At 36.7% G+C, this 26,993-nt stretch overlaps 1 long non-coding RNA gene across 2 annotated transcripts; it reads left to right on the top strand.

The window, feature by feature from the left end:
• Positions 1 to 3,658: 3,658 nt before the first annotated feature.
• On the top strand, positions 3,659 to 11,952 carry LOC140614909 (uncharacterized). 2 transcript variants are annotated; one of them, XR_012015639.1, is made up of 4 exons: positions 3,659 to 3,870; positions 4,352 to 4,486; positions 6,596 to 6,633; positions 9,561 to 11,952. It is a non-coding gene; the product is annotated as an uncharacterized lncRNA (long non-coding RNA). The 2 variants fall into 2 exon arrangements; XR_012015638.1 differs by having other exon boundaries at positions 4,352 to 4,500; positions 9,561 to 11,951.
• The last annotated feature ends 15,041 nt before the right edge of the window (positions 11,953 to 26,993 follow it).

Genomic DNA, 26,993 nt, shown 5'->3' with positions numbered 1-26,993 from the left:
GTATATTTAGTTTCCCAAGTTGATCCTACAGGGCATCAAAAAATGAGACCACATCACATGAGTGGTATATCTGGTCTCTACCCTAACTCGCCCTCACCACAGTGTGATTTATTTGGTAATGTGATTTATTTGGCATGAGTAAAATCAGAAGTTTAAGAACACATGTAAAACAGTCCTTTCTTTTCCCTATTTTTGGATTTTTCTTCTCATGAAGCCATACCTTCTAGAGTTCCTGCTTTCACATAGTAGGTACACTTGGTTTAAGGCTAAGCTTATCTTTTAAAGATGGATCTGGAGACTAGTGTCTCTCTCTGTTCCAAATTTGGCAGATATAAGGTAGCAAATCTGGATAGTTATGTTTCCTCCACAAACTCAAATAGTCCCTCAGATGGGTCATATCAAGGTGTGGGGAAATGATCAAAAACCTAGTATGGCTATATAATTAGGTCATTCTTCAATCCAGCTTAAACATTCATAATCCTATTAATTTATCTCTCTCTTTGAATCTTTTGTCTGCTTGCAAAAATTACTTCAGAAAACAGGAAAAATGTGATTATTACTCCATAGAACAATGATAGTCTAACTCTATTATGCCAATTACACTTAAGAAAAGAAAAAAAGACAGAAAATTTACCTTAATGATTTTCTTTTTTTTTTACCTTAATGATTTTCACATTGGCATAAGAGATTCATGAAGTTGTCCACAATTTCTTTTCCCTCTCTCCTTCTCCTTCTTTTTCTTTACTCCTTCTTTTCTTCCTCCCTTTCTCTTTTCCTTCTTTTTTTCTTTTCCTTCTTTTTTTATTCCTAGATTATACAGAGATGCATATGTTAAATACAGCCTAGTCCATTATCTGACGAGACAGTGCCTCAGCCCCCCTAATTGTACAGACCATCCTGCAGTACCCCTAGTGGTGGCTATCCTAGGGTGGTCATGCATTAGCCTAGTGTAGGAATGAAAATCTTCCCTTGAAAACCAGCTTCCTGCTTCTCATTTCCTATTGTTCAGATGAATAGCAGCCCATGCATATATTAAGAGCTATATTTTCCCACACTCATATCTCCAATTAGGATTCTAAGGATTCTATTAACATTCATTAGCTTGTGTGTTCTGTGGTAAGAGACTTCTCAAGTGTACAATTGTTTTATCTAACTGACCTGTGACCTCGTTGAGGACAGCAACAAGTGATTGCTGCTCCTTTCCTTTGATGTCTCACCCTACTTACCCATACTTCACACAATATTCTGAATACAACTGATCCTCAGTAAAACCCCCCACTGATTGATAAACCCTGCTAAACAGTGATACCAGCCCTCTTCTGAGCTTATATTCTAAAATAGAAGAAACTAATACAGACATTGACAATTCTAAAAAAAAAAAACAAAATGATACATGTTGAAAATAATGTTCAGGAAGCTCAAAGCTAAATTTGATGCTCTGTTTCGGGAGCTATCTTTAGCCTATAAATTCTGGTGTAGCTATCTTGACCTAGCCTAACCCATGATCATATTCATCTGAACTTGTTTGAATAGGTTTAGCATTAGCATATCTGTGTCTTTTATTCTAAGCTGCCTTAAATATTGTTTGGGGGAAAGATATTTTGGGGATGTAAATAAAAGAATAGTTTATCTCTAGCAGAATACACTAAGAGTTAAAATATAATAACTGCATTATTCACATGTAATGAATAAAGCACAGCATACAAACAGAAAAAAAATAATGAAGATGGAAGGTTTTTTTTTTTTTTTTTTCTGTAACTCAAATCTATTTTGGGGAAACAGATGAGCAGCTGGATCATCTGAACTTAGAAAGGGCAGAACATGAAGGTTATCGTCCTAGCTGCTTGTGGAAATGATTGCACAATCTTTAGCAAGTGGCCCGGAGCAGGATCTGTGTTCAATGACTCATCCAAGATGTGGCCCTTCCATTAGCTCCCCAACTATAAAACTGGGACATTCATTTAATTCTGACTCACATTGTTAAATGCCACACACTGAATCACTGAGCCTACTACATAAAGCACCTGGATTAAATGTCTCTATGCAATACTTAGCCAGGCTGAAAATCTCCATTTAAGCCAGGGAGATGGTGGAAGCTCTGCTAACAGCTAGTCGTCCTGGAAGTCTCATATGAGTTTAAGTTCACTGGCTCTCTGGTTGCAAGATAAAATCCTAAAAGGCAATCGATTTTATTTCTGAATGGTACTTTAAGATTTCACTTATATCTTTACCGTGGGCAAAAAAATTCTCATTGATAATCCTATTTCAAATAATTTTTACTTTTAAAACTATTATTCTTTTACTGGATGTTGTTTTCCTACATATGCTGTTTTCCAAAGGGACATTCCAAATATGGGGGAAAAATGCTATAAGGTTTGCAAATGAAATGCATTCTCTAACTGTCCAGATGTTCATTTCAATGCATGCATCATATAAATCTAAACTGATGAGAACAGTAATGGTCCAGCTCAGTCTGTCTCTGAAACAAGAAAAATAGGAAATGTGCCATTTTTTTGAGGTTATGAGTTTTAAAAACTCAAGAACACACTTTCTATCTTTTATTGTTTTGATTTTGTGGACAATAAAATTGACTTCCCACAATGGTCTTCTTACTATACAACAGGCAAATATCATCTCCGTTTCAAAATGAGATCTAAAAGGGTTTGTTTTGTTTTGTTTTGTTTTGTTTTTTTCTATAATGAGGCTATGTTTGTATGAAGACAAATAAAAACCCAAAGTAATCCTGGAACAAACTCTAAAATATGACCATTCTTTCTACTGCTTTTCTTCCTGAAGACTTCAATAGAGCCTGTGTATCTTTTCATTGTTCCTCACACATCTCAAGTGTTGGCAGGTATGATAATCTTCAGTTTTTCCAACTCTGAGAATTTGTATGAAATGATACAAGTGTCATAAAATGTAGCTTCATTTGTTATTCAATATCCTCCAAGAGATCTAGAGAATGACTCCAGATAAGACCTAGAGTAAGGACTCCTCAGCACCCTGTTCCTCTCATCCACAAAGCCATTCCCTTGGATTAACAAATATGGGTAGGGATCCCTGGGTGGCGCAGCGGTTTGGCGCCTGCCTTTGGCCCCGGGGCGCGATCATGGAGACCCGGGATCGAATCCCACGTCGGGCTCCCTGCATGGAGCCTGCTTCTCCCTCTGCCTGTGTCTCTGCCTCTCTGTCTCTCTCTGTGTGACTATCATGAATAAATAAATAAAATATTAAAAAAAAAAAACAAAACAAATATGGGTAGAAGTCCTCAGAGCAGGGTTCTAGAAGGGCTAAATACCCTTGATGCTACATGATGCAGTTGGTCTTATTGTAGTTTTCATTTGGGGTAGAGAAATGCAGAGCAACATCTCCCAGCCTACCCCTCCTATGAGGCAACTCTGAAAAACTCTAGGTGCGCTTATAGCTGCCTGAGTTCCTGGGACATCTGAACTATGTCGACAGAGGCATGGTACTGCATCACTGATGTTTCAGCTAGGCCTTTCCCCAAAATATAAGCATTTCCTGTAGATATGCTTCAGTGAGGAGGTACTTAACCTTGCACACGTATTTGCTAAATCGTCTCCATAGTAACAGCAGAGTTAAAACACTTACTCTGATGCACAAAGTTCCAGAGCTGGAATTTTAACAATGAATGTCCTCTAAGAGAGGAACACTTTCAAAGATCCTACCTATCTTAGTCCATTCAGGCTACTGTAGTAAGATACCACCAACTGCGTGGCTTATAACAACAGAAATTTATTTCTGACAGGTCTAGAGGCTGAAAATCTAAGATCAGGATTCCAGCATGGTTGCGTGAGGGCTGTCTTCTGGGTTTCAGACTTCTTGTGGTATCTTCACGTGGCAGAAAGGGTCAGAGAGCTCTGTGGGGTCTCTTTTATAAGACATATATTCCATTCACGAGGGCCCTGCCTTCATGACCTAATCACCACCCGAAAGCCCTACCTTCTACCCCTTCCCTCTGTCACACTGGGGATTAGAATTTCAGTATAGGAATGGTGCGGGAGGGGGAGGACCATAGCATTACCTTACATACTATCAGTGGCAAATACTTATTAGTTCCTACCAATGCACCAACACTAAACAGCCATCATTAATAGTGCTATAGAAATATCAGCATATCTCTATAAGAAAAACCTTTATTAATCCTATCTGCTCATAACATGTGTTCATTGTGTGTGTACACTTGGCTGTGTCAAATTCAGCTTTTAACATACACAATTCATCAGTCTTTTCATTTATACTTCCTCTTCCTTCCCCCACTACTACATTATTAACTCCTCCAAATGCAAGAACTAGTCATGAATCTATTTCTTTTATAATCTTTTGATAGCTCTTAATATTGTGCCATGAACACCTTAGAATATTGGTGACAAACAGCTAAGTCAGTAGAACTGGAAACAAAAGAAAATTCTTTTTAGCATGGAAGAACAGCTAGTAACTCTGTCGGTTCAAGAAGAAGCAACAAGTTCAGTATTTATGGTAGTGAATATTATTTACCATAAAGCGCATTTATTGTCATAATATAACTTGATTTCATTCACAGAATCAGCCAAATAAAAGGGAAATTTATGGTTTCATATACTGCCAAATTAGCACTGTCATTTAAATTTTTAAATAAGATCTTGAGAAATTTACTGAAACCACTGAAATACCTTAAAGAATAGAGTTAGTAATTTATCTTGTGGTATTAAAATTAAGTGTTGGTACTCTGGCACAGTGACATTTTGCTGGATTAGCCTCTAAGTCTTTGGGACAATTTCAAAGAGGATTGTCCAAAGACAAGGAAATGGGCTGGAAGCTCACAAAGTCTTCTCTAGCCCAATGATTATGTAACTCATAAATGCAGCATGAAGACTGTGGTCTTGGCATTTTTTTCTAGAAGCATTACAGCACATCTGGGAATACCAGAGTCTTCTCTCATGGGTCTACAGTCCACTGACCACTATCTTTGCTCTTAAATCAACCATTTGGTATGCAGAGACAGGGCACCTCTGAGAGCACCAGGCTTTCCCTCTCCCTGAGTGGGCATCTTCTGCACTCTTCAGCCCCCAGCCTCAATTCAGTTAAAAATTGAACAACTTTGGCATTTTCATTTTAGCACCTTCCTCGATATGTCCAGTGCATGATATTTATTGTGTTTTAGAATCTCCAAATCTACTCATTTTTCACGAACTCATCTCATTAGCACTTTCTCCTGGCAACTCTCCATATATATATATATATATATACACTACTATGTATGTGTGTGTGTGTATATATATATATATATATATATATATATATATATTACTTAAGCCAAAGGCGCCATTATTCATTTCCACATTTATTTCATAAAGTAATAGAACCTGTCCCCAAATACTCAGACTTCCTTATGAACTTGGTGGGCATCTTTCTCTTCCCACATGAATAATAGCTTCATATTTTCAAAATAACATTCTGTTTTCTATACAGAATACTACTGGAGTAGGCATGGTCTCCCTATGTGTAAGGGAAATACCCAATGTGCTTCTGAAAACTTCTTGGAAAAAAGATTTTGTCTCTTCTCCCACAGCTGACCAAGTCGATACTCTCTCTCATCCAGAGACCCATGCATAGAACTCCAGGGGCAAAGCTAGGTTTATTTGCAATATGGTTCTATAAATATTTAATAAAGAGTTTGAGAGGAGGCTGACTACAGATCCATCTGTTAAACTGCTGGAGACAAACCAGATACCATGAATTAACCACAGAATAGGTCCATTATTTTGTCAGGGTTCGATAGAGGGCCAAAGATATGCAGCTGATCCCATATTCTGAGTATACCAACACTGTGATAGGAACGAAACAGTCAAAAGTGGGTGAATATAAATTCTTCCACCAAATGAAGCTAATTCCTTGTGAAAAACAGTTAACAATGATCTGACCAATTTTAAGCAATACAAATAATTGTGATATATATGCAAAAGCTATATCTCCATGCTAAGCCAAAGTTCTCAAGGTCTGATTTCACTTGCCAGGAGCTCTCAAATGTCGCCATTCCTCAATAAATGAAAATCAAAACAGAAGAAATGCAACAAATATGAGCTAGATGTCAGTAGTCTTTGACATTCATTCAACTCCCAATCTCATGCTATATAAAATCAGTAAACTTTGTTTTTTATTTTTTTTTATATTTTATTTATTTATTTATGACACACACACACACACACCCACAGAGGCAGAGACACAGGCAGAGGGAGAAGGAGACTCCATGCAGGGAGCCTGACATGAGACTCCACCCCAGGACTCCAGGATCAGGCCCTGGGCTGAAGGTGGCGCTAAACCGCTGAGCCACCCGGAGCTGCCCAAGTTAGTAAACTTTAATTTTGAAAACCAAACACCCAAACAACCACAAAGTAGACTGCCACAGTGCTGCTGTCACACTGTGAAAGATGTTGTTTGTTTTTTAGAGAATGAAGAATGTCAGGATTTCTAATAAATCATTGATAGTTCATAAAAGGTTATGTCAACCTCCTTTAGAGCAAACAGACCTCTGTTAATACGGTAGGTAAAAAGCTGAATACACAGATACCAGTTTTCCTGTTTTCCTTTCCAGGGACAGTTTAGAAAGGAAATAAATGGCTTCAAATAAAGGTGAGTACAAGTTTTCATACACTCGCAGGGTTTTTTTTTTTTTCTTTCTTCCCCCCCGCCCCATCCTTCTCTTCCTGTCCTCATACTCAAATATTGAGAAAGAAAAGTACTTCAGTGAGAGACAGCAACAGGCTGCTCATTTGGACCAAGTGCCTTCCATGCTTTTATTTTTTTAGCAGCCTTACCCTTGAGACAAAAAAAGAAGTAGCATCTATTAGAAGAATCCCCTAAGGCAGTTGTGTTAGAGGCGGAAGGGAGGAGACAAAAAAGTGCTTGACATGGAGAAAATAAGGAAATGATTTCAAGCTCTTGATTGCACTCAGATTCATATGCCAGGAAGGAGAAATTAGCTCCTTTCTTTCCATTCCCACCCCCAATTTAACACATGTGCACACATTCACACATACACATGCAAAGCAAATGCACACACGCATACACAAAGTCACACTGGCATGAGCACACAACACCTGCTGTTGCTTCAGGTAAAAGATAAGAAGCCCATTTATCTCAGACATATGGTATGTGTGTGTATATATATATGTGTGTGTGTGTGTGTGTGTGTGTGTATCCTTAATTCAACTAAGTGAATACATGCCCCCAGAGCATCACGTATTTGCTGCTCTGCTGTGTCTAACCAAGGCAACATCAGTAAACAATCAACTAGCATTTTCTACAAAGCAGCAAACACATATCTCATACCATTTTATGATGGGGAGCTAAGATGACAGCAAAGTGAATGACAGAATTGCAATCCCCCAATAAAAATCATGCATGTGACTACTGGCCCATAGTGTACATTTAAAGGCACCTGTTTTATTTTGTATTTTTTATTTATTTCTTTGTATATGTTTTTATTGGAGTTCGATTTGCCAACAAAGGGACCTGTTTTATAAACAAACTTCCTATGTTACATATTAAAACAGATTCCCACCATTAAAGAATGATTAGAGCTTCATTTTGGGCCATGGTTCCAAAAGGTAACAATAAACCCCTTTTTAATTTAGGATTTTAGAAAGCAGAGCTCAACAGATAGGTACAGGTCATATTATCAAAAGGAATATCTGATTCTAAAACACAGCCTCATTTATAGGGCATGAGAACATGAAAATAGATAACTTTAATGGATTATAATGTAAGCTCACTGTTCTTGTGCTAAAGAATAAATTAAATATTGATGCTATTATTAAAATTTTCCAAATTAAAGTTCTTTTAATGCCCAGGCTTGGAAAATAAGTAAGTTCATTAATGTATTTTTCTCATATGTAACATTATTCTAAGAATAATGTGATGTGTGAAATGCATAAGGATAGAACACAAAGTGGTTGCTTTGTCACCAGACTTGACTGTCCTTTGCACTGGGAAATGGGTTTCCTGGGAAAAAGAGATCAGGCTTTTTAATTTCTCTTCCCAAAGGGACAAAAATTAACTATCTTTCCTTGGGCATCAGCTTTCTGGTTATGCATAGCAGCTGAAGAGCCACCTATACTGCCACGTGGACAAACAACTCAGGAATCCACGCCACCTCTCCAAGAAGCCACGCATGGTGGCCACACACTTTTATGCACCTCTGGGGTCAGCCCTGTCACCAGCTCCAGCCCCATGTTGCCTTTTCACCTGGGCCTCTGGCAGGAGGGTTCACATCATAGAGTAATGACGTATTAAAGCTGAAAGGGGCCACAGAGGTCATTTAGTCCAACATTCTCATCTCAGAGATGAGGAAATGAGATCTACGTATTAAATGGCATGCCCAACACAGTACATTTTTGTCAAAGTCTAGACAGAAATATATGCTTCCTGACAAGCAGCTCTCTAGAATTTTGCTATGCAAAGCACAGGGCTCAAGCCAGCAGCATGTAGGACTCATTAGAAATGCTGAATCTCAGGCCTTGTCCAAAGCCTACTGTATTGATTGGAATTCTCCAAAGAAACAGAACCAATAAGGTGTGTGTGTCTGTGTGTGTGCAGATTTATTTTGAAGAATTGGCTCCTTGACTGTGGGAAGCAACAAACCTGAATTGCATAAAAAAGACTAGCTGGCTGGAAACTAGACCGAGAGTTCTATGTTAAAGTCTTGAGGCACAGTGTCTTCTTCTCTGGGAAACCTCACTTTTTGCTCCTAAGGCTTTCAACTTATTGGATGAGAACAACCTGTATTACCAACAGTAAACTCCTTTACTTAAAGTCAACTGAGTGCAGATGTTAATGGCCTCTACAAAATACCTTCACAGCAACATCTAGACTTTAGTGTCTTACTAAACAACTGGGCACCGTAGCCTAGACACGTTGGCCTATAAAACTTATCCAACACATTTCCTGAATCAGGATCTGCATTTTAACACAATCTCTGGTGATTCATTGGCACATAGAAGTTCAAGAAGCTATAATTTAGCTATTTGTAAGTTTGGAGGATATCACAGCCCCAATTCCGTAACAGAGTGATCGACTATAACAGTGCATTAGGTAAGTTAGAAGTTTATGTTTCTTCCATGGAAAGTTTGAGCATTGTAGTCTAGAACAAGTAGAGATTTAATAATCAGGAATCCAGGCTTCTTCTAACTTGTTGCTCTGCCATCTCCAACATATGGCTCCCATTTCCTGGTCCAAGATAACTATTTCCACCTCAACCCGCCATGCCTTTGCTCTTATCAACAAAAGAGAGAAAAGGGCAATGAAAGGAATACCTCTTTCATTTAATAACATAACTCAGAAGTTATACCATGTTATACTATCACTGATGCTCAGATCCTATAGGATCAGAACTTGGTCATCTGGCCACATCTAGTAGCCACAGAGGCAGCTGGAAAATATAGAATTTTTACAGAATCACCCATCATCCCATAAATATTCAGTCATAGCAGAATTCCATAAAGAAAGAAGGGTTGACTGGCTACTAACGAACATTTCTACCATTTATTTTTCTGCACCAGGCTACTTCTGGGACTGCAGATGAAGAGGTGGTGGAAGCAGCAGAAAAGAGCATCATTCCTGCTTTCTTCTACAGTAGGGAGAAATTAAGCCAACATATCACTGAGGATGAGGAAACTGCTCAAACTATCATTTGCATTGACTGGTTACTTCCTCAATGTGGAGACACTCTTGGCCAATGCAGTCAAAATGTAAACTTTCATTGTCCCAAAGAAGTAACAGTGGAAAAAGAAGGAGAATTTACACTGACTTTTTTAACATTTCATCACTCCCATCTCCTCATTGCCACACAGGGATGACTCACTTCTGCCTGTTTTCAAGGCCAAGAAGCAGCATGAAAGAGGAAACAACTCCACTTAAAGAGTTTTCTCTTCTTGTTCAAGCCTGGTCAGTCTTGTATCCCACAGCTGGGGAAAGAAGAATGTAGAGACACTTCCAATGTTCATGTTGACCACAAAACTCTCTGTTATTTCCTATTCCAAGGCAAAAGCTGTGTGTCTAGGAGTAACTGAAATGTATACAGAGGTATGGCTAGGGATGGTTTTATAGCAGGGAGGATATATGGATAAATATATTTTCATTTAATTGCTGAAAGCAGCTTTACACAAAAGATGACCTAATAGCAGAACAAAATATCTGCAAAAATATATCAACTTCTCTGTTTTATTACCTCCCACAAGTACCCACAAACATACATGAAGTCCCTCTAGAGACCAATCAGACATATCGTACAGAATTTGCTGTAACCAAGGTAACAAAACATTATTTCTTTGCATCAACTTTTAAGACAAAAAAAAAAAATGATTGTTAGAGTGAATTTTTCTTTGTAATGGTATTTATTGTTAAGATGTTGACTTACCCTCATTTTCAAGATCTAGGTTATATCAGGCTATTTTCTTCCAGGCACTAATTATAACTTTCAATGATAATTAGGAACACCTGAATTATAGGTCGAATCGTTTTTTGGGCCATAGATAAGTAAGAATATAGATGTAACATGATTCTAATTACTTTTATGTTTCTATGAAAAGGTATTTATTAACATAACTGACTATCAGTTAACTAATACCTATATATTGATTACATGGTCCACAAGCATGACATGCCTACTGATATATGTAGTATAAGACACTCTAAATAATTTGCATGTTTATTATTTTATATAAAATCATTTGATATCTTTCTCACCAAATTTAACTCATTAATAATTATCTGCCATCTAGTTCTATGATGAAATAGAATAAAACAATCCATCCCAAATATTATGTACTCTTGTAAGAGTACCATGCCTCCCAAGGTCATACACACACCTTTCTTAATGTAGGTACTGTGTTCAAAGTTTTTATTTATATGAGGATTTCATTTAGATGCCCAGCATTGCTCTTCAAATAAACCCCTTTTGATGTTCATAACAGAAGGGCTCAGTAGCAGCCTGGAGTTCTGTGATATCATGTTCTCCCACTAAACTTTACCCTGATGATCTCAATTTGATACGAATCTCTGATGGACATGTTGGCACAGCCTTCATTCCTGCATGGATTCCATGTTACCTTTTTAAAATATCACTGTTACTTTGTCCAAACTTGACTCAGAAAGCCACAATGACTATTATTACTTTGGGCTTCTGGTGAATAACTACAGATGGCTTGGTTGTTACCAAGTTCCTGAAAACTTTTACCTTGTATGTAGTGTGTGAATCAGTAGTGCTTACAATTTATCATATCCTGCAATTCCAAATGCTTGTTATCAGTATCACTAATGTGATGATTGAGTTTATAATTCCATTGATTTAAACAATGGCCATTTTTACTTTAGAAATTAATGATTGGTTACAAAAGTTTTTACCTACCAGCTAAAATTTGAGGAAGAAAATAATTCATACAAAGTAGCAAAGAGATTCTAGTTATACAATCTTAGGCATTTTCTTCTATATTTTGAAAGTAATAAGCATTTTCTTACAGCTTAATGAAGTAAAAATTAAGCCGTTATCAGAGTGCTCCCAATTTCCTCTGAAAGTGTCTTATTCAAGCTGTTTCTCTTGTATGTTTTCTTACATTAGGGAGAAAATGCTGCTCTAAAGATCTAGATTTCTATTCCCTGGGACTATGTACCTCATATGACTTAGTTTGACAAGAATCATTTTCATTCTCAGTTAGGAAATTAAAGCATAAGGTAGTGTAATAAATATGTGATTGAACTTTGCAATAGCATAGGCTTATTAGCTCTAAGAATTTCCAAAATTACATTAATTTTTTTCCTACCTCATGATATTTGCCCTCTAGCTCTTGAATTAGATTTTTTATCCAACTTCACAGTTGTCATTTTGGTTTCAAACTTAGACATTTTCTAGAGACTACATCTGAGGGCTGTGTTTATATTCTTAAAGCAGGAATTTTCATTTTTTTAAATTTCTGGGTTAATTTTAAGAAAAGATTTAGTCACAATACATTATATATTCTCATATATTCTCAATATTTAGAGGAGATATTCTCTAAATAACAATATACAATATAAAATATAAACATATATATAAAATATAAACAATATAAAAATAAACAATATATTCTCAACTATTTAGAGGAGAACATTTATTAACAATATTAAAGGAATCTGTCTAAAAATAGCACTGAATATAACACATCTTAATTGTCTCTCAGAAGTGTCAAGTTTGGTCAAATACATTCTCATTTTGGCCATCATTATAAGCAATGGTTATTAAATTCTTTAACTGATGTTAAGGGAGAAGAAAAATCACTTGTGTTGATTGATAAAATCAAATTGCATGTAGTTCTAAGCCCCACCATCCTGGATAGCAAAAAAACCTGTTGTGACTGGGCATCATGTGCTCCTCTGTAAGAGTTTTTCCCCCTTAAGCCATCATGGCCTATGACTGTTGCTGGCAGTACCACTAGTCACAGCCTCTGCTCTCCCCAAAGACACGTTAACCTGGGACCAATGCCCAAGTCCCTTAGGGGATTTTGCTCAGGCCATTCCTACATTCATCAGGGTCCCACCATCAAGCTGGTATTGTTATAGAGACATGGACAGACTATTTCCTATGTATTCACCGTCCTCTTCACTCCTCAGTACAAATGAAACTATTGGCGCACTATTAGGTGTCTTGTCATTAAGCCAGTAAGCAACACAACCAGAATTCAAATATATGCATTCTGATCCCAGAATCTATACACTTAGCTACTACTTTATACTGCTTCTTCATAAGACAACCTCTTACTTTTTCCTAAGTAAGGTCAGTAATCTGTGACTTTAGTATATAGAAACTTGACTGTACAGAGTGGTGACAAAGGAGAAAGATACATGAAGGAAAATACTTGCCATACTTATTCTTTCATGATATACTTCCAGAAAAATGCAAACCACTGTCAAACTCTCAGGTTATTTTGCCACATATATGTATCTGAGGCCTTGTTGGTTAAACCTCAGTGCTGGTGTGAAACCTCCTTCTCCCTATTCACAGGGCATCAAGTAATGTCAGTGCAAGAACTGCCACCCATGTGCTCAGACCTACTTCCTATTATTACTAAGCCAAATCATAAAAGTAATTGGAACAAACGTCTGATCAGTTTCCTCTCCTTCCTCTCTCATTACATCCTCCCTCTTTGTTCTATAATCCCCAGGATGAACCTTTTCCTTCCTCCATATTATAGCCACCGTCTATTCAAGATAACAAGCTTAACTTACACAGCTTTTATTTTTTAAGGTTATATTTTTTGCAATTCAACTTTATGGCTATGAAAATCTTACTTGCTAGGTAGATGATAAATGGATATTATAATAACTGTTCTTAGCTTTAATCCACAACTCCCATTCCTTGAGAAGGCAGAAAATTAATGTTCCAGTTATTTATGGCTATGTAACAAACCACCCAGATATTTAGTGATTTAAAATAACAATCATCATTTATTTTGCTCACAAATATACAATTGAGAAAGTGTTGACCAGATGGGCTCATCTGTGTTTTAGATTGAGTTAACTGAGGTAACCCAACTCAGTGGAAGTGTATCTTGATACACTTCCAAGATGGCTTACTCATATGGCCATTAAGTTAGAACTCAGTGGAGGCTATTGGCCAGGTATCTTAGTGCCTTTCCATAAACCCTTTCCACAGAGCTGCTGCTTCTTCACAGCATAGTAACTGTTCCAAAAGGAAAAAAAAAAAAGTGGAAACTGCCAATCTCTTAAGTCCTAGGCCCTGTAACTGGCAAAGAACCACTTTTTTGTATTGTATAAGTCAAAGTTTCCACTAATCTTTGATGAGTCAAGGGAGTTCTGAGGGGAAGGAAGAGGAAGATTAGAAAGGAACATAGACTCTGCCTCTTAACAGATACATACAACTGCCTCTTCCCAGTTGTACTGCTAGCGAAAATAGCAAGCTTGGTAGAGAAAGAACAGGAAAATCATACAGCACTGCTAGCCTGAGTTCTAAGTCCACTAATAGAAGGTAACAGATCAGGTACTAGAAATTTAAGGGACATTCTTGAAATGAGAGAACCATAGATGGACCAGGTAATTTCCTCATATATCCTTGGTTAAGGTGGCATGTATATGTGGAAGAGACCCATGAGGGCCCAATCTACCATAGATTACTGCCTGATTTAGTCTGTGTAAATGCAAAGAAATGACCTTGGACAGTCCATGCTCTATACATATCCATGGCTTGACTGCCCCCACAAGAAATTCTAATGGGCGAAATGACAGCAGATGGCAAGCAGTATCCACATGGAAAAATAAAAAGCACCAGAAATTCTAAAAATGTAGATAAGTGTAAAAGATTGCATAGATACTCTTTCCTTTCTTCTCATAACTTCTTAAAAAGATATAACATTATGTCAAACAATTATAATACTCTATTTTGGGTTTATAGCATACTTATATATGATATATGTAAAAATAATGTCACAAAAATGGTTAGGAAATAGAACTATATTAGAGGAAAGTTACTACATTTTATTGGAATTAAGTTGCTATATTTTACTGGAACTACATCACCTAGGTAAACTATATAAAGTTAAAATGCATATTGTAATTCTTAGAGCAACTGCTTAAAAATAAAGTATATTTAAACAATCATCAGAGTAATAAAATAAGACTCTAAAAATATCTATTAACACAAAAGGTAGAACAAAGGAATAAATATGATATTATATACAGAAAACAAACAAAAGGCCAATTAATAATTACATTAAACATGAATGCACTAACCATATTACTCAAAAGGCAGAGATTATTAGACTGGAATAAAAAGAGCATAGCCAATATATATAACTGTTTACAAGAGAAACAGTTCAAATTCAAAGATACAGTAAATGACCTGCAAAAGAGGGGATCCCTGGGTGGCTCAGCAGTTAAGCACCTGCCTTCGCCCCAGGATTCTGGAGTCCCAGGATTGAGTCCCACGTCAGCACCCTGCATGGAACCTGCTTCTCCCTCTGCCTGTGTCTCTGCCTCTCTCTCTCTCTCTCTCTCTCTCTCTCCGTTTCTCATGAATAAATAAAATCTTTAACAACAACAAAAAAAAAATGACCTGCAAAAGATATGCTATGCAAATTTCATAGTTTAAAACTTTACATATCAAACAGCTGGAATAACAAGAAAAAAATAAGAAATATTACTAGAAATAAAAAAGGGAGACTTCATAATAATAGAAGTCAATACACCAGAAGATATAATAATTACAAATATGCACATAAGAAATCCCGTATTATATGTAGCAAAAACCAACAAAACTATAGAGAAATAGATACTATACCAGTTACAATTGGAAATTTCAATATTCCATTTTCAAACTGATATAACAACATGGAAAATCATCACAGCTAAAGAAGACTTGAATAACATTATCAACTAATTTGACTTAACCGACATTTATAAAACACTGTACCTAAAACCAACAGAATATTTTTTCTTTTCAAGAACATATAGAACATTCTCTAGTGTATACCAAATGTTAAGACATAAAACAAGTCTCAGCAAATTCAAAGGAATAAAGAGCATTCAAAATATGCTCTACAGTAACAATGGAATAAAACTAGAAATCAACAATAGAAAAAAACCTAGGGAAATATTCAAATATTTGTAAATTAAATAACACATGGTTCAAAGAAACCATAAAAGGAATTAGAAAATATTTTGAAGTAAATGAAAACAAAAACAATATGTCACAATATATCAAAATTATGTGGTGGACGTAAATCCATACTTAGAGTGAATTTATAGCTTTAAGACCTATTTTAGAAAAAAAATGAAAAACCTCAAATTAATAATCTAAACTTTCTCCTAAGAAACTAGAAGTGCTAATTTAATATAAAATAAGCAGAATGGAGAGAATAATAAAGACCAGAGCAGACAATGATGAAATAGACAAAAACAATAGAGAAAAATCAATGAAATGAAAATGTGGTTCTTTCAAAAAGATTACAACATTGATAAATCTTCAGCTAGGCTGGCCAAGAAGGGGAACAGAGAGCAAGAGAAAGAAAGCAAACATTACCAAAATCAGTTATGAAAGAAAGGATATTGCTACTCACTCTGCAGAAATTAAAATACAGGGTAATATAAACAACTCAATATTGATAGGTTAAACAATTTATGTATTTATGGACAATGTCTTAGAAAGACATAAATTCCCAAACTAACCAAAGAAGAAACAGATAATATGACTCAATCTATAACAAGTAAAGAAATAGGGGATCCCTGGGTGGCTCAGCAGTTTAGTGCCTGCCTTTGGCCCAGGGTGCTATCCTGGAGTCCTGGGATCGAGTCTACATCGGGCTCCTGGCGTGAAGCCTGCTTCTCCCTCCTCATGTGTCTCTGCCTCTCTCTCTCTCTCTCTCATAAATAAATAAATAAATAAATAAATAAATAAATAAATAAATCTTTAAAAAAAAGAAATAAAATTAATAATTGCAAATTTTCCTACACAAAAAAGCTCAGACCCAGACAATTTCAGTCATGATTTCTATCAAATATTTTAAGAGAAAATAATATCTACTTTACACAAAACATGCTCTAAAAATATAAAGGAGGAAATACTTCACTCATTCTGCAATCCAGAAACATTCTGATACCAAAGCCAGAAAAGGTCATCACAAGAAAACAGCAGACCATTATGCCTCATGATCATAGATGTGCAACAACCCATGAGAAAATGCTAGCAAACAGAATCCAGCAACGTGTTAAAGGATGACAGAAGGATACTCAACACTGTAAGTTATTTTGAAAATGTACATTAAAAGCCATACGAGATACTACTACATACCTACCAGAGTGGGAATAATCAAAATAACTCAAAGTCAAGCATAGGCCAAGTGTATGGAAAAACTAGAAGCTTCATACATTGCTGGCAGAAAACAGTTTAGCAATTTTTGAATAAATTAAACATACCATTCTAATCAGCAATTCCACTCCTCGATATCTACCCAAAAGAAATGAAAACATATGTCTATTTAAATACTTGTACATGGATGTTCATAGCAGCACTATTCATAATAGCCTAAAACCGGAAACAATCTAAATGTCAATCATCTGATGCATGGGAAATGAAAACGTGGTATATCTACACAATGAATACTTGTCAGCAATAAAAATGAAGAATTATTGGAACATCTACAATATGAATTATGTCTAAAAACTATGCTAATTGAAAGAATACAGACACAAGAGACTACATATTGTATAATTCAATTTGTGTGAAACTTCCCCAAAAAACCTTAGGTAAATCTATAGAGAAAGCTAAGTGGTTACCTGGGGATTGACTAGAAGTATGTAGCAAAGAAAAAATTTGATATGGAAAAAATTTTCTTCAACTGGATTGTGGAGGATTTATCAGCTTTACAAATTTACTAAATATTCAATTGTAAGCAATAATGGGTGCATTTTGAGGCATGTAAATTTATACTTCAATAAAGTTATATTAAACAAAGCAAATTGATTTTCCTTTTCCCCAAATCTCTCACTTCCTCCTAGGTTGCATTTTTCTTCCTCAATTAGCATATCAAATACTTTGGAGTGGATGTGGATGCCATATAGTCTATAGCAATCCCACATTGGAATTCATTGAAATGTATCTATGTTTCATTAAGATCACTGTCAGCCACCTTTCGTGTTTTTATCTGCCGAAATGTCTGCTGACCCACAGGCTTTCAGTCACATGTGAACATTGCCATCTTTGGGGAGTAATTTTTGTTTTTTTTAGATTTTATTTATTTATTCACTAGAGACACAGAGAAAGAAAGGCAGAGACATAGGCAGAGGGAGAAACAAGCTCCATGCAGGAAGCCCAATGTGGGACTTGATCCCAGGATCACGGGATCACGCCCTGAGCCAAAGGCAGATGCTAAACCACTAAGCCACCCAGGTGTCCCATAATATTTTCATCTATAATTCTCTTACAGATTTTTCAAATGAACATTCTTCAGTAAATCATGTGAACACAAATTTTTGTTTTAGACTCTGCTGTTAGGGAAACTGGCCTTTAGCCCTAATGCCCCATGCATTATTCTGTATTTACTGACCCTATTCTGCTGTTAGGTGCATTTGTAAATTTCCCCACAAGGAGCTTCAGGTAGGACATGACTTTCTGCAATTTCTACTCATGTATCATGTTGGTGCGGAATAATTGTCTATGGTCTTGCTGTATTCCCAAGGTTCACTCAAGGAATGGAATAACGATTCATTATATTCTCAATTCCCAGTATCCCATGAATGGAAAAATGAGGAAGCAGTGCATTCTAATCTAAATATAAGTGATCTTATCTCTAACTCTTCATTATGCTCCAGAAATCTCTTTCTGTTGGTCTTGGGAACCAAGGTTTCTTCACAAATCTTTGTTTTTGAGAGCCAAGTTTATGGCATCATTGTACTTTGGTTTGGGAAGATCCTTTCTCTATATGGGCAGTAATAAGCCTGAACTGATGGGAATAGAGACAGTTTGTGACAACAAAGAAAGTATGGATTTAAAAAACACCTTGGGATGCCTGGGTGGTTCAGCGGTTGGGCTCCTGCCTTCGGCTTAGCGAGTGATCCTGGAGTCCCGCATTGGGCTCCCTGCTAGGAGCCTGCTTCTCCCTCTGCCCGTGTCTCTGCCTCTCTCTCTCAGTCTTTGTCTCTCATGAATAAATAAATAAATCTTAATAAAAAAAGTTTTAAAATCTTTAAAAATAAATAAATAACACCTTGATTAATATCAAAATGTTACCCTACTATATGCCCTGTGATTGTCATATTCATATATATTGTAGATAGTTTACTGTGTATAACTTATGGTATGTAATGCATTATAATTAGCATTTTTAGTCTTATTGCAGCCTCCATCTAATAATTATAATTTGGTGATATATTAGAAGAACTTCCATGATACTTAGCAAGTCTTCAAATGAATATGCTTACTGATTGTTCATTTACTGAGTTGACAACATTATAAATGGTATTACATTTTTGCTTCCTAACAAAATGAAGTTCAATAAACTGTTCTTATCATTTTCTTTTAGTACTGCTAAAGCACATTTGAGACTACCATATAGAATAATTTATAGAGATAAGATAATGTAATAAAGGGCACCTGGGTGACTCAGTGGTTGAGCGTCTGCCTTTGGCTCAGGCTGTGATCCCTGGGTCCTGGGATTGAGTCCTGAATCAGGGTCCCTGCAGGAGCCTGTTTCTCCCTCTGCTTATGTCTCTGCCTCTCTTTCTGTGTATCTTGTGAATAAATAAACAAAAATCTTTTTTAAAAAAGATTTTTAAAAGAAAAGGTAATGTAATAAAAACTGCAGAAGCTTTGAAGGCAGATAAAATCTTGAGCACCAATTCTGGCTCTTCTGCTTTTTGCCAGTGGCAAAAGGGCTTCTATTTTGACTTCCTGAGGTGTTATTTATTAACAAGGGAGAGTTGTTTTGAAATTAAATATGGCAAATGCATAGGGAAGCCCAATGTAAAACATAAAACACTTTAAACATGTTAATGTAATGGGATGAACCTAAAAAGATATTCTAAAAAAGATGTATCAGTGAGATGAATGAGGTCCACATTTCAAGTTTGAAAAGGTGAGAAAAAAAGAAAAGAAAAAAAAATGAAAAGGTGAGAGACAGAGAGAGCAAGAGAGATAGAGAAAGAGAGACAAAAAGATAGATGGAAAGAGACCTAGAAAGACAAGACTAAGAGACAGATTTTTATTCTCCCAGTTTTATTCAAAAAGAGGAAAAAGGGGCAAAAAAGAAAGTGATATCAAGAGAAAGGCAATCAGAAGCTTTTCCTTTTTCCTTCTTCTTTTAACTATTTCACATTCTCTGGATGAGCTGAGCTGTCAGAGAAATTGGGAGCACACAATGAACAAAATCAGAGAGACTAGAAGCTGAACATGAAATAAAGGACCTGAGAGAGGTTGAATGTGTGATGGTTAATTTTATGTGTCAACTTGACTGGGCCACAAGGGAGCTGAGGTACTTGCCAAGATATTTGGTCAAGCATTCTGGATATGTTTGTAAGGAAGTTTGGGGATGAGATTAACATTTGAATTAATACAGTGAGCAAAGCCGATTGCTTTCTCCAACGTAGGTGGACCTCACCCAATCAGTTGAAGGCTTGAATAGCACAAAAAGGCAGGCTAAGGGGGATCCCTGGGTGGCTCAGCAGTTTAGCACCTGCCTTCAGCCCAGAGTGTGATCCTGGAGTCCCGAGATCGAGTCCCACATCAGTCTCCCTGCATCTCCCTGCTTCTCCCTCTGCCTGTGTCTCTGCCTCTCTCCCTCTCTCTCTCTCTGTGTCTCTCATGAATAAATAAAATCTTAAAAAAAAAAAAAAAAGGCAGACTAAGAAGGAAGTTCTCTGGACTGACTGCTTGAGCTGAAACATTGTCTTTCTTAGGACTTCCAGCTTTCCAACTGCAAAGCAAGGGACATTTCAGCCTCCATAGTCAGATGAGCCAATTCCTTGTGAAAAATTTTATGTATATATGTATATATTCTGGTTCTCTAGAGAAACTTGACAAGCACAATAATACAGATAATGAAGAATACTGGTGCTAATAGTTACATAGTGGGTATGTATAGAGGGCCACGTGGTATAGAAGAAGGAATAGATGTGCTTGAGTCCTGCCTCTGTTCTGTACCAACTGCTGGGAACATCTATTGCTAAGATGTGGTAGTAACACTTGGGAGGAACAGAGAAAAGAAGTCAGCTGAGGCCATTGACATGTCAACTTACTCATGAAGCTTCAATTTCTTTGTAGGCATAACAGTAGCCAGCTGGGAGAACAGGAGATGATGTGTATGAAGGGCCTAGCACATATTAGGTACTAAATGAATCATGCCTCTAGTTATCTCAGTATGCAAAAAAGAAAGCCTTTTCTGCCATGCTAGCCAAGATAAACGAAATGAGATACTTTGGGAAAAAATGGTGATTTTAACAGTTTTCAGCTTCCATATCCATCTGTAGGCATAATCATTTTTGCACTTTTATTGTTGTTACTAAACTTTACATTTCCTTGTACTAAGAGGGCTTGCAAAGGCTGAGAATGGAGGAACATGAGGCTGTCCAAAATAATGGGTAGCTTCTGGTACATGTGACAGAATCCTGCCAAGCAGTGTGAGAAATTCCTAAAATAATAACCTGCATTCCCACTACTCTAGAAATGGAAATATTTATTGTTGTCATTATCACCACTTTTATCATAAATGCCATGTCTGATCTATAAGGGATGAGATAGTGCAAGTTTCACGTCTGTATGGCTCTACCTGGCAGAGTCCCGAGCACTTTCATCTTCGATCTCATCCAGGCTGACATCACCACCTACCTGCCTGGCTGTCTTACCTTGCATAGCTATGAGACCATTGGCTCAGTTTCCCAAGCTCAAAACCTCAGCCTTATTATGTACTGGTCCATCTCTGTCTCTTCTCGGTCTTCTCAGATAGTCAATACCCTGTTCTTGTCCATCACACCTGCTGAGTCTTCTAAATCCCTTCTCTTATCAGCTAAGGCCATTTTATTTCAAGACCTGAATTAATAAAAAGCCCTAGAGGTCTTTTCTCAACCTTTAAGGAGAAGATCTTAGGTTAAAGATTCTTGTCCCCAACAACACTGTTGTAAAAAATTAGAAACTTGAAAGCCAGCCCATAATATGCCTTTGTGATACTCAAATGAAAAGGAACTCCCTTTACTTTAGGGTGAATTTACAATATCCTAGATTACATTTTTTTTCTTATAAGGGAACTAGTCAATCATTCCACCATACCCCCTTTGACTTTGCATTTTTCTTTTTTTCAACAGTCATTATATTCCACTGTAAATATTTATCCTGGTCACCTCTCTATACACTTCAAAAGTCAACCATTATGTCTTACTTCTCCACGAGTCCATTTGAACACGCAGAACATTCTATAAACTATAACGTTATCTGTTATAAATAGCAACTGAAATTTTTGCCTTAGACAAGAGTAATATTTGTGAGAGAAATGGCAATGCAATGGCTCTTATGTCAAGAAAATATATAAATATGCCACTAAGCAAAGATATGGAATTGAAGGCAGTCTTGGAAGACAGTCCCAGAAGATAAGCATAGAAGATACCTGCCAGAGTACTGCAGAGGTCACCTAGTCTGAAAAATGACAGGGATGATATTTTCTTCAAACACATCATGAAACAGAGATTACTGTAATTATTGTGAAAGAATCTACCTCTATAGACACCTTTAAGAGTCCCATTTTATCAAAGGGGAAAGAGAGAAATTATCTCCTCACCTTATAATCCATTTCAGAAGTTTGGAGGGAAACTAGAGCAGATGCTGTGGGCATCCTGCCCATATATGGCAGCCCTCACACTATAGTACACACTGGCTGGACTCGCAGCTACCAGCACCTGCATTGCTGTGCTGGAAGGCTTTCTCAAGCTGACAAAACTGCTTTGGCCACCTGTGCAGCCTTCTGGATATGTTTGTGTATTAACTGGGAGTTGACTTCAAGCAGTTAATGAAAGAAATTGGTGTATAAATACCCCAGCAGCCTTATCCCTTTGGGAGACTAACTCTGGAGTATATGTTCTGCGCTAGAACACTTTCAGGGTTTCCCCAGCAAGACCGAGCTCTGGTGGACTACAGCGTAGGAACCTTGATAATGCACACTTCATGGGCTTCTTTTCTTTGTTGTCTCACTTCCCCATTCTCCTACCACTGCTTTCTTCTCTTTCCAGATAAATTACTTGCATATTACTCTGTATCTTAAGATCCATTTCTGAGACACACCAAACCAAAACCCAAACCATCTTTTCCACCAAAATAAGAACTGATGCAAAAATCAAACATAGTGAAAACTCTAGGATAAATTAACCTTTGAATTCAATTCAGCAGTTATTGTGCTCTATCATCTATCTATCTCTATCAGGAACTGTGCAAATATGAATAACATATAAACCCTGAACTGAAAGAGATCACTAATTTCAAAGTAGACAATTAATGAAAAATTTTTTAAATTACAGTAACCAGCATATCTAGAAATAGATATCACATTCAAAACACAGAATATCTAAACATGGTCAACGTGGGAGTATGAAGCAATGGAAAGTGACCAAAAGAAAAAAAAAAATACTTGACCTAGTTTTCCTAGACAGAAGTAGAAAGGTAAATATATATAAAGGGAACATTGTGCACAGTGTGATTCCCCCATCACAAGGATTTTGGGAAAACCTCAGAGAGGCTGGATGGTAGAGTGGTTAAGAGCATGACCACTGAAACCAGACTGTCTGGTTCAAGTCCTAGCTTTTCTTCTTATTGTCTGTGTGACCTTGAGCAAAACAATCTCTCTATGACTCAATTTGTTCATCTATAAAAAGAAGTTTCTTACCTCTAATTTATTTTATTTTTTGGCATTTAAAAAATTTAATATAAGTAAAAGCTTTAGAATAGTAACCAGCATATAGAAAGTACTGAATACATGATAATCGTGATCTAATATCATGGTTGGTTAACTCATCAGGAAAAGAATAAGAGATAAAGCTGACAAAAAGACAGGAGACAAATCATGCTGGGTCTTATATTCCAAGGTCAGGAATTCTTTCTTCATCTTTGAGGTTAAGGGTGAGCAAACTATATATGATTCACTGGACAAATACAACCTAGCAACAGTTTTTGTGATTAAATCTGTATTGGAACATAGCTACACTCAATTTGTGTATTTTCTATGCCTATTTTTATACTACAAGGGCACAGTTGAATTGTTGCAAGATGCTATATGGTCCACAAAATCAACAATATGGTAGTCACCCCTTATCTGCGAAGAGTATGTTCCAAGACCCCCAGTAGATGCCTGAAACTATAGATAGTATTGAGCTCTATATATACTATGCTTTTTTCTGTCCATTCATACCTATGATAAAGTTTAATATATAAATTAGGCACAGTAAGAGATTAACAACAATAACCAATAATAAAAGAACAATTATAACAATATACTATAATAAAAGTTATATGATGTGGTCTCTCTCAAAATACCTCAACTGTACTGTACTCACTCTTTTTCATATGATGATGTAAGGTGACAAAATACCTACAAGATAAGATGAGGCAAGGTGAATGATATAGACATTGTGACATAGCATTAGGCTTCTATTGTCTTTCTGGAGATCTGTTGGGAGAATCATTTGCTTTTGGACAGTGGTTAACCATGGGTAATTAAAACCACAGAAAGTGAAACAGCAGGTAAGGGGAGACTCTTGTATTTTCCATCTGTCCTTTTATAAAACAAACAAAAACAAAATTCCCACCTCCAGCTGTAGAAGAAAGGAAATGATATGTAAAGGGTGAGTTGTATAGCGTAAAAATTTGCATGCAGAGTTAGATGGCTATTCCATGGGTCAAGATTAAAATTGACGAGGTCAATAAGGCCAAACTTCATATTGTCGAAGAAGAAATGGTTTGGTATATAGATAAAAGAGGCATATATTAGGAGTTGATTAAGAAAAGATAGAATAAATGTTACAAACTTGCAGGCTACAGGGCATGTTTAGTCTCTAAATAAGTTTTATTTATCCTGTGGTATTCATACATTTTAAATTTGTTGTCAATGTTTAAAATATAGATACATCACTCATAGAAACCTGAATATCTGGCTTCTTTAGAAGCAAATTAGAAGATCTGGCAAAAGTGTACTCACAGATCTGAATGGTAGAACTTTCTTTAGCTCCAAAGCAGCTGCCATTTTAAATGAGATATTTGCTTTCTAGGACATCACATCCTCTACTACATTCTACTGTATTACAACTGGTTCAGTTTCATTAATACTATAAACAAGTTGAGTCTGAGTCCTCAAAGATTTAAGAATACTACTCCCTGCCACTTATGTGTACAGGGCATGGAGTATGGGAGAACAGCTAGTTTTTTTCACAAAACAGCTCTAGCAGAAACAGTGGCCTTGCAAGACAGCCAGATTTTGGTAGGAATGAAGGAGGAGAGAGTACTGAATAATGAAGTTGAGGTATAAAATCAACTTACTTATGGGATCCCTGGGTGGCGCAGCGGTTTGGCGCCTGCCTTTGGCCCAGGGCGCGATCCTGGAGACCCGGGATCAAATCCCACGTCGGGCTCCCGGTGCATGGAGCCTGCTTCTCCCTCGGCCTATGTCTCTGCCTCTCTCTCTCTCTCTCTGTGACTATCATAAATAAATAAAAATTTAAAAAAAATTAAAAAAAAAATTCAACTTACTTATGAAAGGATAGAGGTTTTCAATGGCAAAGGAGAAAAATGTTTAGTAGCAATTGCATGGAAAGTCAAGGAGGAACAAGCCCACAATGTGGTAAAAATAACTGAGTAGTTAGATTGGTAGTCAGAAATGTTAGATTTTGGTTGATGAATGAAGTTGATTGGGATGAAAGCCATAGAAGAACCTGATTGGCCTTAGAGTCTCCACCTTTCTTGAAAAGTTGCTGTGGTGTTAGAACCGATTGTGCATAGATTTGGGTTGCTGATGTTAAATTTCATCTTCAGGGCTCCTGTGACATAGTCAGTGTAAGTGTCTAACTCTTGGTTCAGCTCAGGTAGTGATCTCAGGTTCCTGAGATGATCGAGCCCCACATTAGGCTCTACGCTCAGTAGCAAGTCTGCTTAAATTTCTTTTTCCTTCTCTCCCTGCCACTCCCCCCATGCTTTCTCCCTCTCTCCCAAATAAAATAAATAAATCTTTTTTAAAAATTGTCTTCAAAGATGCTGCATGCAAAACTGTCCAAGTTACTTAGAACTGCCCTTAGTCTAAGGGAGAGTCATGGTGAGGTCTCTGTCAGGGAAGCCATTGGGAGAAGTACTGAGCTGGTTCAGTTGAATATGTCTGGTTTTGCTTCAAACTCTAAGATCATATATTTATAATATCTTTAATAATAGAGAGAGAAGGAAAAAGTCATGTAAAACCACAAGTACCTTAGAAGGAAGTCTCAATCTCAGGACTCTTCTGTTTCTTAAGGATTGGATGATCTCTTCTGTTCACTGAGCACCTTGATGACTTTTGTGTATGGAAAAGCATTACCCCTAAGTACCTGGAGATATGTCATCTCACTCTGCATCCTGGCCCTCCATGTGCCTTCCTCTACCTTTCTCTTAATTTTCTCTCAATATTCTGTCCCTTTTTCTCTCAGGAGTCACTTACCTATTAACAAAAATAATAAGGAATATAGTGAATGGCAAAATAACCATTAAAATTCTCAGCCTTTTCAGTATCTATTATTACCTTTTTCACTACAACAGAAAGAAACATTTCCTTGGTTTTGTGTAATGTAAGAATCCCTCGTATTCTTCAGTCCTTTCCTAGAAAATTCTATAAAGTATTCTTTTTATCCCGTTAGCTGTTAGGAATGGCCATGAGGGAATGCTACCTGTCAGCCACATCTACCCAGAGACTGGGGTAGAGGAATCAACCTCAAAAAGGAACAAAGGGCCCAGGTCCTGAACTACTTACTAGGCAATAGCCTTACACTATATGCTTGGGAAGAAAAGATATTTTCATGTCCACATACTAAGCTAAAGATGATTCTTTATTCAAAATGGAATATTTTATATTAAGGGAGAAAAATGAAATTGCTTGAGATGTAGATACAGATTCCAACAGTGATGAAGTTTGGTAAATAAATTCACTTACATTTCTTCTCCAAGGAATTATCAAGCAGGGTAGGGAATAGAGAGAGAACAGGCAGTTTTCCAAGAAATGGTTATAAATAGATAAGAAAAGTAAAACAATAGGAACTCACATTCAATTAAGAGAAAGATTATAAAATATTGCATATAGTGATCTTTCTCTTCTATACTAAGATTCATTCTGATCTCTGCTCTGGGGGAAAAGTGTACTTGGAAATAGATAAGTAAGAATTATGGAGGACTTTTCAGAAGTTAATGTACATGGCTCTCTTCAGTGTTTTATAAAGTTGATTTCCCATAAAGCTTTAAG

The sequence above is a fragment of the Canis lupus genome, chromosome 1, assembly GCF_048164855.1.
Source record: "Canis lupus baileyi chromosome 1, mCanLup2.hap1, whole genome shotgun sequence".
Classification (NCBI taxonomy): Eukaryota; Metazoa; Chordata; class Mammalia; order Carnivora; family Canidae; genus Canis; species Canis lupus.
Note: the sequence above shows the minus strand (reverse complement) of the source record. Positions and strands in the feature narration are given on the sequence as shown.